Raw genomic sequence first — 12,146 nt, 5'->3', positions numbered from 1 at the left:
GCAAGGAAAAGTAAGTAGGTCTGGCGTTACATAATGTGTAGTAGATAAAAATAAACCAGAAAAAACATGGGACAGATGTTTAAGTTTGAATTTTTCCCCACAGTTTCAATTTGATGTATGTATGTGTAGGTATATATACAAATATATGACAATATTTATGTAAACAAAGCACCAGATATTGCAAATCTAGAAATACTTCTTTGCAGTGTTTCTCAGAAGGAAAACTTGGACATGACGTATAAAGCAAATAATAACTCATGGAAAGCAAGTCTACAGAGAACCACAATAACATTGACCAAGTATTTGGTATGACTTTTCAATGAGTAAAATCTAGAATAGTTAGGCAAATGGACAACCTGCATGTCCTTCAAACAATTCTTCATAAATAACATTTCTATCAAACAATAGTTTGATAAGAATTAGGCAATAGGTAATTGAGTTTATAGTCTTTGCAAATACTTTATAGTTGATTCTAATGGCAGTTGGTATTCTTTGGAGAGTTGTAATCAATGAGCTGATATGATTGTACATGATTCATATGTGCAAATTTTAGGAAGGAGTGGGAGGAAGAGCAGGGAGAGCCATGCAGGGGTTTATTACATTGTCTGAGATGAAAAAAAATAGGCCGGGTGCAGTGGCTCACGCCTGTAATCCCAACACTTTGGGAGGCCAAGTCAGGCAAATCACGAGGTCAGGAGTTCGAGACCAGCCTGGCCAACATAGTGAAACCCCGTCTCTACCAAAAATACAAAAATTAGCCAGGTGTGGTGGTGTGCCTGTAGTCCTAGCTGCTCGGGAGGCTGAGGCAGGAGAATCACTTGAACCTGGGAGGCAGAGGTTGCAGTGAGCCAAGACCATGCTATTGCACTCCAGCCTGAGTGACAGAGTGAAACTCCATCTAAAATAATAATAATAATAATAAATTAGAAAAAGAAAAAAGACAGAATTGAATTAGGTAGTGACGATACATGCAGGAGTCATTAAGTAAGTAGAATTGCTCAAGTTTGCCATCAATTAGTGCTGGGGAGTGAGAAGTATGAAGAGTCTTAGAAGTCTCTTAGATTTCTGTTATGAATTTCTGGGTGAGTTTTATTTCCCTTAACTAGAATAATAAAGACTAGATTGGGAAAGGCAGGCTGTAATTATGAGTTCTGGTAAAACTTGATGTTAGGAAGTGATGAAAGAGTGGACATGATTTATCTTTTTAATATAAGAAGAACAAATGTTGATGAGACAGTGATGGTCCCACACATTGGCACATCCACACCAGGAGGCAATTTTTCAGTATTAATATAATATTAAATGCACACACCACATGATTGAATTGATTCAATCAAGTCTATTTCTTGGCATCGACTTCAGAAAAAAATATATGTGCACTAGGAAGAATGTACAAGGATCTGTATTGTAGCATTGTTTGTAATATAAGAAATTTAAACTACTTAAATTATCTTTAATATGGAAATAATTCAATAAACCATGATAATGTTTCCAGAGTTGCTAAATAATAAAAGTCACCTAGGATATTGAGAGAAAATAATTTCTTGGCCAGCCTCCGTGGCTCACGCCTGTAATCCCAGCACTTTGGGAGGCCGAGGTGGGCGGATCACCTGAGATCAGGAGTTTGAGACCAGCCTGGCCAACATGGTGAAACCCCGTCTCCTCTAAAAATACACATACACACACACACACACAAAGTAGCAGCCAAGCATAGTGGCGGGTGCCTGTAATCCCAGGTACTTGGGGGGCTGAGACAGGAGAATCGCTTGAACCTGGGAGACAGAGGTTTCGGTGAGCTGAGATCATGCCACTGCACTCCAGCCCGGGCAACAGAGTAAGACACCATCTCAAAAAAAAAAAAAAAAAAAAAAAAAAAAGAAAAGAAAAAGAAAAGAATTTCTCCAACTCCCTTCCCAGTCCCATGAAACCAAGACTCTCTTAGGGGTAAGGGCTGAATATTTCTAGGTGACGCTTATCATTAGGAAATTTTCAGAAACAGTTAAGGAAAGTGTTTCCAAAATTATCTCCACAAATACTAGATGAGAATTTAAGAGAAGGCAGGTATGTTTGTGTGAAGCAACTCAAAATGAGCTCCAAAATATATTGACTGATCAACAGAGACTACAGATGAACCCACAGTATGATACCATTATGTAGCCACAGGCTCACACACAGAACCATGTATTTTGAGAGGTGAATATGGGCTTGGGGGTGGTGATTTCAAAGGGAACTTCTGTTATGCCTATAAAGTTTGATTTTTCAGCCGAGCGCAGTGGCTCACGTTTGTAATCCCAGCACTTTGGGAGGCCTAGACGGGCAGATCATGAGGCCAGGAGACCGAGACCATCCTGGCCAACATGGTGAAACTCCATCTCTACCCAAAAAAAAAAAACAACAACAAAAATTAGCTGAGTGTGGTGGCACGTACCTGTAATCCTAGCTACTGGGGAGGCTGAGGCACAAGAATCACTTGAACCCAAGAGGTGGAGGTTGCAGTGAGCCGAGATCATGCCACTACACTCCAGCCTGGTGACAGAGCGAGACTCCATCTCAAAAAATAAAAATAAAAATAAAGTTTTACTTTTCTGTTTACAACCAAAATGTAGCAGTGTGTTAATTCTTTAATTAAAAGTAAATATTTACGTACTGCTGGTGTGGTTGAGGTGATGAAGGTAGCCTTTGCAAAATTTATGATTTGTCTCAGATCTCACAAACACTCTGAGGCATGTCCTCGTTAAATTTTATCTACTTATTTATCAAATATTTGACATTGTTCTCTACACACAATGAAGCAGGTTCATTGTTTTGGAAAGGGAGGGCAAGAGAGGCAGTAAAGATGGGGAATAGGACCAAGAAATCCCCTACCATTTCCATGTCTACACATCTTTCAAGACCTAATTCAAATTCTGTCTCAAAGGGTCAGTTCCCACAACGTGATCTCATCTCTGTCTTCCACACTCCCATGCGACTTCCTTCATCTACTCACATATTTGTCTACAGGTCTCACCCCTCTTCCCACACTATCCCCCCTCCATTTCACTTTTTATTTCCCCAAAGCCCAGCAGTGCCCTGCATACACAGCTCTCAATACTAAATGATTATTGAATGAAATGCTTCCAGCTATGCCTCTGAGGTCTGAGAATGGTCTTCTACTCTCCACTGTAATCACTGCCCAGTGGAAGTCACTTAGTCCTCTCTCCCCTTACATCCTCACCCCATCTCTCCCTCCTCCACACTGCTGTCCAAAACTCCTGCAATAGGAAACATGTGTTTTCATTATATAATTAAAGCTAAGGCTCAATATCCAAATCCCCTGAGGAGAGCCATAAAAAGTAAATGGTTGCATCCCATTCTTTTAGAACCCACGATGGACAGGAGTGAAAGAAGAGACAGTAACCAGTTCCCACATACCTCGGGTAAGGTGAAGAGCAGAGTTGGAGAACAGAAACTCTGTTGGCTCCTTGGGGAGGAAAAACAAGCATGGAAAAAGAGGCTTTTCTTCATAAGTGTGCCACATCAGTCACCCATCGCCACTTCTGCCTTTCATCTATTCCCTGGCAGCCATCCTAAGAAGAATAACTGTCTTGACATGAGACAGACGATTTCAAGGCCTTCTCCTTGAGGCCAATCTATCCATGAAGATGGGGAACAGCGTTTCACAGTGTTGCCCTTCAGTCCTCTCATGAGTGACTCATTCCGAGACCAAACTGAGGACACTCTCCAAAAAGCCATGCCAGGTCTCCAGCTGGTTTCAGACTAGCAGCCACAAAGGAATCAACAGACCATTGTTTTTTATATAAACCGTATGCCCTGGAACTTCATGTCTTATGCCACTTGTGCTGAGGTCTCTTTGCCCTAGCCCTCCCCAGAGTCACATTTATTTTATTATTTATTTAAGTTATGCATCAATCGGGGGCTGGCATGTAACATTTAGCACCTCAAATTGGGTAGTTTGGAGAAAGTTCATAAAAGGAATATTTGTAAACAGCAAGAAGACAGTTCTATCTCTTGGTGCTGGTATTGGTGAGGCACATTTGCCACCTCTCTGTCAGAAGCTGCAAGGAGCGGGAGTGAGTCCCAATCCCAGGGAGTCACAGCTACGTGGAAGGGCTGCCTGACAGGTGCTTTCAAGAGAATATATATCCTAATTTCAGTCTCCCTCCTTTTGATTTCTTCCCTCTGTCTTCATTGGCCAAACCCTCCTGGAAGCCAAGGGCCAAAGAAGCTCCTTGATGTTGTCTACAACAGTTTGTCCCTCTAGGTCACAAGCAGGTGGAGGTGAATGAACAGTGATGCTGGGAGGACAATGGAAGATGTACAGGACAACTGCACTGTCTGTCTTTGGCTCAAAAACCACCACCAGTGGCGTTTGTGTGTACAAGGCCATTTATAATCTGAAGTGCACTACCTTTCCACCCAATCTCCCACCATTCTCACCATGTGACAGTGCTATGATCAAGACATAAGGCAGTGGCCCTGCCCAAGCCTCACAGTTCCATACCTGTGTGCCTGCCTTGTGCTTCCTCCTCTGCCTGAACCATTCATCTCCCTTGCCCTCTTGGAGAATTTCTACCCATCTTTCAAGATGAGACTCAACCATTTCCCTTTGAAGACTTCCCTGATCTTATTCTCTTCATATAAGCTTCATCAATTTTGCCTTTTTAATACTGAAACACAGCAAAAGTATGTGAGCACAAACTTTATTCCTGTACATTTTTTCCTGCCACTCTACTGAGCATTCCTCAAAGATGAAGACTTTCTATCATTATTATTAGTAATGACCACAACTGTAATTTTCTGAGTACTATTATGTGCCAGACCTAGCTCCATTAACGTATTTTCTCAGTTAATTACATGACACATTTTGTTTTTATCCAAAGTGCACGCATGAACACTGATTTTCAGAAAGATTGATCAGCTGGCACAAGGTCACTCAGCTAGTTAGCAGCGGAGCTAGGATTCAAACCTATGTCCATCCAACTCCCAAGTCCCTGAAAGTAACCACAGCAGACACTACCTCTCAGCTTTGTGTCCCCAGAGATGGCCCCACTCTGGGTAATGCATAACTGGTGCCTGAGACATGTTTCTGAATAAACAACCAGAAGAATAATATGCTGACAAAAATCTTTTGACTATGCATATGTTGTTCTGGTATGAGTTGGCACATGGCCTTGATTTCCTGTAACCTCATCTCCAGGCCGATAGTTTATAGCCATGTTCCATGATGCTGGTAAAACTAAACTAAACAAACTAAACTTTGTCTTGACTTAAGTTAAGTGGCTTCTCAGAAAAGACTCATCAGCAAACACAATCCCTTGGAAGACTGTGGTATTGTCCTTGATCCTAGAGCAGGGTTAGAAAATTTTCCCAAGGAATGGAAGAACAGTGTGGCAGGAGTGGCTGAGCAATATGTCCTTGTGGGTTTACATAACACAAACTGGGAGCTGAGAAAAAAGAGGAAGTAGATTTTTAAAATGAATCCTTTTATAACAATAACAGCCACCGTAGACTGAAAGCTTATTGTGTGGCTAACTCTGTTCTTGGTGCTTTACATGCATTATTTCTAATTTTTTAGCAGCCCTGAAAAATAGATCTTACTTATCTTTCTTATTCCCATTTTATAGAACAGGAAACTGAGGCTCAGTGAGCCTAAGTAACTTGTCCAAGGCCTCCCAAACACATGTAATACCTGACTCCAAAGGCCATGCTTAAATTTCCATGGCTCTACCCTGATTCCCTGAAAGACGCAAATTAAACACTACAAGCTATAACAGAACCAATATTATCATAAGGGAAATCCCTTACGAACCTTTGGAAATTCTGTGGCAAGTCAAGGTAATTCTGATTATCAAATGCAATTGTAAAACTCAGTTTTAGAATCCTAAAATAACATTTGTCTTCACATAATTACCTCATTTAAGCCTTCCTTTTACATCTTTGTAAAACAAGTAAAAGCAGTGTTATGATTCCATTTATGGATGAGGAGATTGAAGTTCAGGGAAACAAAGCAGCTGATAACAATAGCATTGGAACCCAGGACGCTCATAAACTTATAGGCAAAAGCATTTGTGTTGTGAGTATTTTGAACCTATAAAGTTGAAAGTCTGCTTGTTTCTAAAGAGTTGGCTTATGCCAACGTCCTCTTCCTCATCTACCTTTCTCCACTGACATATTTTTTCCTTATTATGTTCATTCATTGCACAAATATTGTAACAACACCTTTTTTAATTAGAAGTAATTTCATTCATAATTCCAGTACCCTGACTTATCAATTATTTTTAGGTTTCTATTATTTTCTTCCAGTCCTCATCCATATACCACAAAAAAAGCACATATACACATTTACACATATAAACACACATCAATAAATATTAAAACTTCCCTGGGAAGTTATTTGAAACTCGGTGCTGATCAAAAGGTGGTGGTCACAGGCACCTGATTCACAGAATCCAAACAGATTCTTATACATATGTTATTTCCCCTGAGACAGCACAGATCTTTTTGCTGTTGTTGTTGTTGCTGTTTTTGAGATGGAGTCTCACTCTGCCACCCAGGATGGAGTACAGTGGTGCGATCTCGGCTCACTGCAACTTCCGCCTCCCAGGTTCAAGTGATTCTCCTGCCTCAGCCTCCAGAAGTAGCTGGGACTGCAAGTGCACACCACCACACCCGGCTAATTTTTGTGTTTTTAGTAGAGACGGAATTTTACCATGTTGGCCAGGCTGGTCTCGAACTCTTGACCTCAGGTGATCCACATGCCTCGGCCTCCCAAAGTGCTGGGATTATAGGCGTGAGACACTGTGACTGGCCTGGTTTTTGTTTTTGTACCCATTGCCCAGCTTTAACAGTTATCAACATGTGTCAAATCTTGTATCACTTCTACCACTGTTTATTCTCTTCCAGCTAGATTATTCTGAAGCAAATCCTAGGCATCATAATATCATTGCATCTACAAATAACCTTTTATTTCTTTTCTTCTTCTTTTTTATTATTTATTTATTTATTTATTTTGAGATGGAGTTTTGCTCTTGTTTATGCTGGAGTGCAATGGCACCGTCTCGGCTCACTACAACCTCCATCTCCCGGGTTCAAAGGATTCTCCTGCCTCAGCCTCCCAAGTAGCTGGGATTACAGGCATGTGCCACAAAACTCGGCTAATTTTGTATTTTTTGTAGTAGAGACAGGGTTTCTCCATGTTGGTCCAGCTAGTCTCAAACTCCCAACCTCAGGTGATCCGCCCACCTTGGCCTCTCAAAGTGCTGGGATTACAGGCGTGAGCCACTGCACCTGGTCTTTTTCTTATTGTTTATATTTAATTACGGATGCATAATAGTTGCATATATTTATGGAGTACATGTGATATTTTGATACAAGTATTCAATTTGTAATGATCAAATCAGGGTAATTAGGATATCCATAACCTTTAACATTGATCATTTCTTCGTTTTAAAGTAAATGATCAATTTCTTAGAATATACAATAAATTATTGTTAACCACAATCATCTTATTGTGCTACTGAATACTAGGTCTTATTCCTTGTATCTTCTTCTTTTTTTTGTTTTTTTTTTTCCAGAGACAGGATCTTGATCTTTCCCCCAGGCTGGAGTGCAGTGGCATGATCATAGCTCACTACAATCCGCAAACCTCAAACTCCTCGACTCAAGTGATCCTCCCGCCTCAGCTTCCCAAGTAGCTGTGACTACAGACGTGCCCATCACGCCCACCTAATTTTTAAAGTTTTTTGTAGAGATGGAATTTCACTATGTTGTCCATGTTGGTCTTGAACTTCTGGCCTCAAGCAATCCTCCCACCTTAGGGTCCCAAAGTGCTGACATTACAGGTGTAAGCCACCATGCCTGGCCCTATTGCTTCTTTCTACCTGAATTTTTGTACCCACTAACCGTCTCCGCTTTATTCCTGCCTCCAGGCTATCCCTCCCAGCCTCTGGTAACCACTATTCTACTCTCTCCATGAGTTCAATTGTTTTTTTTTTTAGGCTCCCACATATGAGTAAGAACATGCAATAATGAAACAGCACAATCCTGATATCATGAACTAGACAAATAGAAAGAAGAGAGAGCAACAAGGGAAAGACTTACTCAAAGTTAGTGATCATTTCTGTAAAGATTTTTTTTTTTTTTTAAGGAGTCACCACTGCTATATCCAAATTCTGAATATGGCAATTATTCCTCAATAGGATGCAATGCCTGCTTTTCTGAGGCAAACTTTCCTGGTCTTTCAAATGTTATCTTAATAAGAGTGACATTGACCAAAATGTTAACTTTAGTTATCTCTGGGTGGTGAGATTTACAGGTGATGTTCATATTCTTGTTGATTCTTTTATGCCTTTTCTGAATTTTCTACAATAAACATATGTTTCTAATAATATTAGAATGAATAATAATGGTATTGAATACGATGTGAAAATGATCTAAAGAAAAGATCCTGTAAACATTGGAGTCACACGGACAGATCATGTAGTCCATACCACTGGAAGGACAGCCAGCCCCTTTCTTAGGTCAGGAAGCCTAGAACCTGGGAGGTACAAGTTCTAGCCCATTTCTCTTTCTTGTATAACACCTGCTAAGGAGCTGCTGCTCCTTTTTTGTTTGTTCGTTTGTTTTTAACTTGGAAATATTGTTCCAAAACCATTTGTCAACAGAGAAGATTGGATTCTGAGAGCATGTTAAGGATTTTCTGTAGCAATGGTCAAATATAATTTCGTAGAGAATATCACCCATAGAAATGTGTGGGAGCTTTGCTGTCAAGTCCTGTAGCACTTTAATAAAGGAGCATGTCATTTTTCTTCAGTTAAATTTTAGCTGGAAATAATATTAGATGAATTTTTATTGCCGTTCATTCCATAGCCTTTCTGCAATTTGGAAACCTTAATGATTTCATGCAAAATTCACTGTCTAAAGAGTCTTGGTGGCTTCTGTCTGATCCTGGTTTTTCCTTTTGATGCGGATTACTTATGTGCATCTATCATGGTAAAAACAGCAGAGTTTGGGCAAACACTGCTCTCTCAGACCCCCGCTCCCTTTCAGACCTGGAGATCCTTCATCTAACCTAGTTCCATTCTTGTGTCTCTTCCCGCTGGCTTCCCCGGTGCCATTTTTATTAAAGCCCCAGCTCATCCCACATTCAGCTGCATGACTTCTTACAGGCTTCAGAATAAATCACCACATTGCTCCGATCTTGGCTTCTCTGCCCTCGGCTTTCAATTAAATTTAGAATTGACTTTAAAGATACAACCTCAATGTACATGGTTGAAAATGACCTTGTTTCCCCTTTCCCACCACCTGCGACTTCCTGAGCGGGGCTCTTATACTCCAGCTCCTGGTTCAAAAAGTAGAAACAGGAATTTGCTACATGCTCCTGTGGCAAACTATAAGTCTCAAGCTGTTTAAAGTCTTTAAAGTCCTGTCCAAAAGGTAAAGTACACTCTGCAGAGAAAAATCTGGGGGCCTGAATCTCTGGCTGCCTGTGTTCAGGAAGAGACATAGAAGGAGAGGAGGAAGGAGAAGAAGAGGAGAAGAAGTGAAATAAAAAAAACAAAACAAAACCCAGAATCTTTGAGCTAAACAGTTTTAATTTGTTTAATTTCTACAGTTCGCATTCAGAATATTAGTCTATTTATAATATGCATCCACTATTAAAATAAGTATATTAAGTTAACATAAATGATCTATGACAAGATTAAGAGAACATCAAAGCAGATTTTAACATCAAAACTGACTTTCATCTTTTGTCTTGTCATTTGGCTTTTTACTCTTAGCGAGGAACATGGCATAGTAAGCAGCAGGTTTGGGCTATTTAGAATTGGGCCTGCTCCTGCCAGTTTCTCCCTCTTACCCTTGGAAGGCTTTACCCACCAGGATGGCTGAACCAGAAAACACTTCTTCCTCCCTTCAAAAACCATGACTATTTTAAGGCACACAGTTCTATCTAACTAAAGGCAATAAGGTCCCTTTCAATTTGGAAGAGAAGAAGGAAAGAATGATGTGTTCATCTAAAGAAAGGATCAAACAAGATTTAATACGTGAAAAGGATGTGTAAGTTGAAAATGATTTACAAATGTAACAGACCAATTTATTCATTAATTCATCAATCAGTTATTATTTACTATGTATCAGGTTCCAAGGAGGTTGTACAGTACTTAGGAACTTAAGCCTTAATTTTCTCCCCTCTAGAATGGGACTAGAGACCCTTCTTTTTACAGTATGTGAGAATTAGGTGAAAGAATAAATGTAAATTACTTAAAACTAGTTCTTGGCACATAATAAATACTGAATGAATAGCTCTCTATATATGTGAAAAAAAGTATTTTCAACTAGAAGGGGTCTACAGCCTGATGAATTATTATTCTGAAACTTCTACCCTTCGTGCTGAAAACACCCTGAAATTTGGGAAGCTTCAAACATTTAGCTATGCAAATCTCAAATCAGAATACACTCCTAGTGATTGCCCTTTAGAAAAAGTTACTAGGAACAGGCAGAGCACAGGGGCTCACGCCTGTAATCCCAGCACTTTGGGAGGCCGAGGCGAGCAGATCATGAAGTCAGGAGATCGAGACCATCCTGGCTAACATGGTGAAACCCTGTCTCCACTAAAAATACAAAAAATTATCCAGGCATGGTGGCTGGCGCCTGTGGTCCCAGCTACTCGGGAGGCTGAGTCAGGAGAATGGCGTGAACCCGGGAGGCGGAGCTTGCAGTGAGCTGAGATCACGCCACTGCACTCCAGCCTGGGCGACCGTGAGAGACTCCGTGTCAAAAAAAAAAGAAAGAAAAATAGTTACTAGGAATATGGGGGTGCTTTGCCAAATAAGGAATAAATGAAGAGAGGGAAAAGAAATTTACACTTAGTAACTCTCTAAACGTAAAATCTCAATGATTTTTGCATCATTTTTTCTAATTGGAATCTCATCAAATTCTAATTAATAGACAGGCATTAATAGTCTCATATGCCAGACGGACATGCTGAGGCTCCTCCCCATGACCGCAGGGCTAGGACGTGGAGAGGATGGAATTCAAACCGGGTACTATGATTTCAGAGCCCACACTGTCTTCCAGGTCACCAGTTCGCCCCATCCATCCTGTGAGGTCCCATAGGGAGAGATCCTAAAACCTCACTGGAAAATACAAGAGATGTTTGAGATCTTCTAAACGTAAAGGGGACATTTTTAAGAAAAAAAAACTTTCTGCAATAATTAATTTCTCACTCAATTTTGTGAATAGTAGTATTATATAGTAGTGAGATTTTTTTTTTCCTTTCCATTTAAACTCTTCCACGTAGAACCTTCCTTTTTCAATTCTAAAAGATTACTATTGATGGGGATGTTTCTGATGACTTTGAATTTCCTTTCCTTTCTTTCCATAACACTTACACTTTTCTGGGAAGGAAGCCATACAAGAGTTTAAAACTGTGAATTGAAAAGTTAGGAAAGAAGGTTATGCCATACTGACCCTGTTTTGAAAGGCTACAGCCACCCCCTAGGTTAACTGATTTATTTTCCCTCACCAGTTCTACATGTCATAGCCTTCCTGGAATGACACTCTTCCTACGTGGACTCTTCCTGCTCTCGGTTGTCTCCCTCCCTGGACTGCAGGAACAATGATGATCACATGTGAAAGTTCAACCCAGAAGCCCAAATACCTACAGAGGGGAAAGACTTCTTTGCTGGAGAGGCCTAAAAAGACAGCTCCTTAGCATTTTTAGGGTGTTAAGGAGAATTCCACTGCGCTAAAAATGTCCTGCCAAGGACTCTCATTGCCACGTGGAGCCCGGTTGGGTTCTATGCAGTGCCTAGCCCCTGTCCACAGCATAGCTAGGTCGCAGCTGGCCCACACTAGCTGATTACAATTAAGGCACTCCACAGAAGACCAAATAGCCATATATAAATAGAAAATTTTCTCTTACCTTCCCTCCATCTTTCTTCCTTTCCTTCTCTCTGTCCCTTTAATATCCAGAAATAATTGTCTTTTCTCTGGTGACTGAAAAGAAGATCTCCCACAGTTCATCTCACTTGGCAGTAGTCTTAACAGCTCTTTAGGCTAACTTCTCTCAGGATTGTCTTTAAAGTTCAAGGACGAAAAGTTCTCAGGGAGAAAAAGATCCCATTTAGCTAACAGAGAGAAGTTTA

The sequence above is a fragment of the Macaca thibetana genome, chromosome 2 (assembly GCF_024542745.1).
Source record: "Macaca thibetana thibetana isolate TM-01 chromosome 2, ASM2454274v1, whole genome shotgun sequence".
In the NCBI taxonomy this organism is placed as follows: Eukaryota; Metazoa; Chordata; class Mammalia; order Primates; family Cercopithecidae; genus Macaca; species Macaca thibetana.
The sequence above is the reverse complement of the archived record's forward strand: the minus strand, read 5'-3'. Positions refer to the sequence as shown.